The sequence below is a fragment of the Scylla paramamosain genome, chromosome 11 (assembly GCF_035594125.1).
Source record: "Scylla paramamosain isolate STU-SP2022 chromosome 11, ASM3559412v1, whole genome shotgun sequence".
NCBI classification, from domain to species: Eukaryota; Metazoa; Arthropoda; class Malacostraca; order Decapoda; family Portunidae; genus Scylla; species Scylla paramamosain.
Genome location: NC_087161.1, coordinates 787,501 through 792,500, shown reverse-complemented (window position 1 = coordinate 792,500; position 5,000 = coordinate 787,501). Strand labels below are relative to the sequence as shown.

The 5,000-nt window shown below is 35.3% G+C and overlaps 1 protein-coding gene across 1 annotated transcript in view; it reads right to left on the bottom strand.

Moving 5' to 3' along the window:
- LOC135105274 (uncharacterized) overlaps positions 1–5,000 on the bottom strand; it is a gene marked incomplete at its 5' end in the record, with an annotated part of 32,267 nt that overhangs the window by 178 nt on the left and 27,089 nt on the right. Inside the window, one exon of the mRNA XM_064013495.1 lies at positions 1–5,000. This exon is cut by the window's left edge and continues 178 nt beyond it; it is cut by the window's right edge and continues 94 nt beyond it.

Genomic DNA, 5,000 nt, shown 5'->3' with positions numbered 1-5,000 from the left:
GAACACTATTACATTCACTATCATTAAACATTATTACTCGTTCTTCCTCCTTCTCCTTCCTCTTCTTCCTTCTTCTTCACATTAAAACTCGTAGATAAGACACGTGATACTGGATGCCACACAGACGCAGCGTTACAATAAGATATAAATATATTTACCCATTCATTAACTTATGTACTTCCCCATCCTAAAAGAAAAATAGTTATTCCTTAGAAGATAACAAGAAAAGCAGTTTTTAAGTGTTGCCATTTATAGTAACACCTCTTCAAAGTCTGACAGTGTTATTCAGAACCCTAATGGTAGGAGTTGGTATATATACACAAGTACATTATTATTTTTATTTTATTTTTATTATTTTTTTATTATTTTTGCTACTTTTCCTACAGTCACCCATGTATTTAGTGGCGCCCGTTTTCTCTTCTACGTCACTAGGGAAAGAAAACGGAGATGACTCAAACAGAAAATGGAGAGAGAGAGAGAGAGAGAGAGAGAGAGAGAGAGAGAGAGAGAGAGAGAGAGAGAGAGAGAGAGAGAGAGAGAGAGAGAGAGAGAGAGAGAGTTGTAAAAATGTAAACGAATTTTTTTGTATTGTATTTTTCATTTATTTTTTTTTAAATTTTTTTTCGGTGATGAATAAACAAAAAACATGTCTTTTATTTACTTTGCTGCGTGTACGTGCGTTTGTGTGTGTGTGTGTGTGTGTGTGTGTGTGTGTGTGTGTGTGTGTGTGTGTGTGTGTGTGTGTGCAGGTGAAAAAATAAACCTACACTCATTATATATATATATTTTTTCGTATTATTTATTAATTAGTGACCATTGTATACCTGTGCTATCATTATCATCAACATCATTTACGTATGTGCGAACTCCGTGCTTCTAATTCATTCATCTTCCAGTCTATCACCATCATTAGAATCATCATCATCATCATTATCCTCATTTTTATCAACATTATCATCGTCACCATCCTTTGAATATGTAAAAATTTTGCAGTTGTATTTCCTCTTCCAGTCTATCACCATCATCATCATTATTACCATCATCAGTAGTAATAGTAGTAACAGTAACAGTGGTAGCAATAATATTTCAATAAGTGGTGATACAAACAAGCAAAGTGGCAATTAAATTATTCATTGAGTAGAAAATAATGCCAGTCCATTTTTTTCTTTTGCAAATATGTAGAAAGACAAGAGTGCATTTATTGTTAAGTTAGACAGCACGTCTGTTTAATTAAGTTAAGTTAGTTTAATTTAGTTAGATATAACCACACGCACACACTCTCGAGGCAAACGGATGCAAAGTAATTTAAAATCTTACTGTAATATATCTGCATGTTTATATATCTGTCATGAAAAGCCCACACATTATTATTATCATTATACTTTTTCTTCCTGTGTATTTCTTGTTTGCATATGTACATAAAAGATGTGTGTGTGTTGTATGTTGTGGGTGTTTTAATTTCCTCGTATTACTTTCTATTTCTCTATGTATTTTCTAATTATCTGAGTCAGGAAGTTTTATTATTATTATCATTATTATTATTATCATTACTATGCGGGACACACGAACGCGAATCCATAAAATAAAGCATAATAAGACAGTAAGGAAAATAATTAAAGAAAACTGTCAAACTTTCCATCACAACGCATTTCTTTAATTTAAAAAAACAATCTAAAATTTTTACTCTTTCTTTCTTCCCTTCATCATCTTCTTCTTCTTCTTTTTCTTACTTCATTCCTTTCTTTTCTTTCGCTGATGCTCGAATGCCACATGAATTACTAAAGAAGATAAAAAGAAAGAAAAAATTACATCTAGAATTCTTAATGTTTTTTTTTTCTTCTTCTTCTTTCTTTCTTGTTCGTTCACTGATTCCCGAACGCCACATCAGCGACAACAAAAACAAAAATGAATCGATCTGCCCGCTACTCACATATTCCACACATTTCTTTCTTTTCTTCTTCTTTCTTTTTCTTTCTTTCTTTTTTCTTTGTCATTTTGCAGCGAGAGGAAAAACATTTATGGTCACTTGAATCTTTTATCCTCCTCCTGCTCCACCTCCTCCTCCTCCTGCTCCACCTCCTCTACCTCCACCTCCTCCTCCTCCACCACCTCCTTCTCCTCCTCCTCCTCCTCTTTTTGTGTTCTTAACGAAGCAAACAAACCGCCGCTAGAGTACGTAAACAAGCCACGTACACACACACAGACAGACGCGCGCACACACACACACACACACACACACACACACACACACACACACACACACACACACACACACACACACTAAAAATGGAGGCGGTCGTGAAAGATTTCTATTTGTTTCAAAATAACGGGTACTTTTTTTTCTTTTTTTTTTTCTCTATACGTACATTATGAAGTAAGTTGTCTTATTATTTACGTGTAATAAGTGGCGGGCACACACACACGCACATAAACTTACACTTAAGCACACACACACACACACACACACACACACACACACACACACACACACACACAACCATTATTTCGTAATTCTCTTTCCTTCTTTCCTTCCTTCCTTCCTTTCTTCCTTCTTTCTTTCCTTTCATTTTTCCTTCAGTTCTTCTTATCTCTCTCTTTTTTAAATTTTTAATTATTCTTAAAGTCACACAAAACATACTTAAAAAATTATGAATATTAGGAAGTGGAAATCGGTAAGCATGTTTTGCACAGGGACTGCCACGTGGAGGCCTGATGACTTCCTGCAGCTTCCCTTGTCCTCTGATGTTCTTTTGTTCCTTAACGAAGTGCAAGAGAAGGAAGGAAGGTTGGGGAGGAGGCACGGCCATGGTGTGTGTGTGTGTGTGTGTGTGTGTGTGTGTGTGTGTGTGTGCGCCACCCCTCACTCGCTTCCGTGTTGTCTATCTAATAAGTGTTCTCGCGGTCAAAGTCACGCAGTACAAGAATATATGGAACAGCCTGCCCTCTGCCCTCTGCTGGTGGAAACACTCATGAAATATACACAGGAACTGGCCACTCGTCCCTGTCATTGGAAAGGTTCTTTCATCGACTTTTATTTATTTTTCGGACGAATGTAGTAATTCTTAAAAGCTTACAGATCGTCAGCCTTGTAAACAAACTATATTTTCGAGTGTTTCTAGATTTATTATCTTATTTATTATTTATGATTGTATAAGTGATTGGTAATGTCCAGGAATCAAGTGGTCTGATAATGATTTTAGTTTTTTTTTTTTTTTTTTTTGACCAAAAACTAAAATATGAAAAAATAAAGTGAGACTGTTCATCTTTACCTTACGAAAAAAAAAAAAAAAGACTAGCTGTTTGTTTATCAAGGTGGCGACATTAAACATTTACTCATCTTTTGGCAAGTGAGGAAACATGTTGGGAGATGTTTGGCATGATTCTATATGATTACCACGATTCAGAACCATTTTCCTGATATTTTCATGTATATTTCCGCATTTATTCATCTCTGAGCGAACGAGTGAGCGATTCCTTGTGACAGGCAGACCAGGCTGATGACGGCATTGTCAACAAATTTTCTTTTACCAATATATATATATATATATATATATATATATATATATATATATATATATATATATATATATATATATATATATATATATATATATATATATATATATATATATATTTTTTTTACCCTTGGTCGGTCACACTAATACATAAGCAAATCAAACTGACCTCGGAATAATCAAAAGAAAAGTTGGATATAATGAATAACCTGCTTTTTTTTTGACATATAAAAAAAATCGAAGACATCAACAAATCCGCCCCTTCAAAAAAAAACAAAAAAAAACATTCACACAAAACAAGAAAAAAAAAACATATATTATAATAGAAAAATCCACTCCAATCTTCTCTCTCACCCGTGATTAATGACTTTCTCCCACAATGCATCGTTCTCCCCTTCCACACACTGTCTCTGGTAATGTTGGTGCTGGTGCGTGTCACAAAGCATCGTCACTTTCTCACAACGTATCGTCTTAGTATCAAAAAGGAGCAACATTCTTCTTCCTCTATATACTTTTCCTCTTTTCCTACCTCCAAAATTCTTGAAGGGAGGAAAGAAGGGTATTGTGTTATTGTCTGGAGGGAGGAGGGAAGGGGGGAATGGAGGGAGGGAGGGAGGGAGGGAGGGAGGGAGGGAGGGAGGGAGGGAGGGAAGGAGGGAGGGAAGGAATGGGTAAGGAGGGAGGGTGTTTGGAAAATGGAGAGGACGGAAGGAATTGAGGAAAAAAGTTTGCTCAAAAATGGGAAAAAAGGAGGTAATCAAGGAAATGGCAAGGGAGAGAGAGAGAGAGAGAGAGAGAGAGAGAGAGAGAGAGAGAGAGAGAGAGAGAGAGAGAGAGAGAGAGAGAGAGAGAGAGAGAGAGAGAGAGAGAAATTGAGGAAGCAATCAAGGAAAAGACTGGAAAAAAAATGTTTAAATAAAATGTAGAGAAACCAGATCTTTATAGTGAAAAAAAGAAAAGAAAATACAGGAATAAAATAAATAAAATGACATGAAAAATTATAAAGATATAAAGAACAAGGACAGATAAAAAAAAAGTAAAAATAAATACGTATAAAGAAACAAAAAAGGAAATAAAAAAGAAAACATAATACACACACAAAGAAATAAAAAAACTAAACAAACGAAAAAAAGAAAAAAAGTAAAAAGAGCAGAATATTAAAGAAAAATCGAAAAAAAAAAAAAAATACTGTACACAGACAAAAATTGGTGACGGCAAAAATAAACAGAGAAAAAAAGAGATCAAGAAAGAGAAGAACACCAACAAATATAGAAAAAATACAATATACACAGAAAATAATAATAAAAAAAGAATTTAAAAAAAGTACAGAAGATTGAACCTAAGCACAACTAAGCATCAGACCCAAGCTTCCCTCCTGAAGAAGCTGAACAACCTGTGCTATTTGTGCCTCCTTCGATGACGGGCCTCCCTCAGCCCCTCCAGCCCCTGCTTGAGCCCCCTGATGCCCCGCTGCAGCCCCGCCCT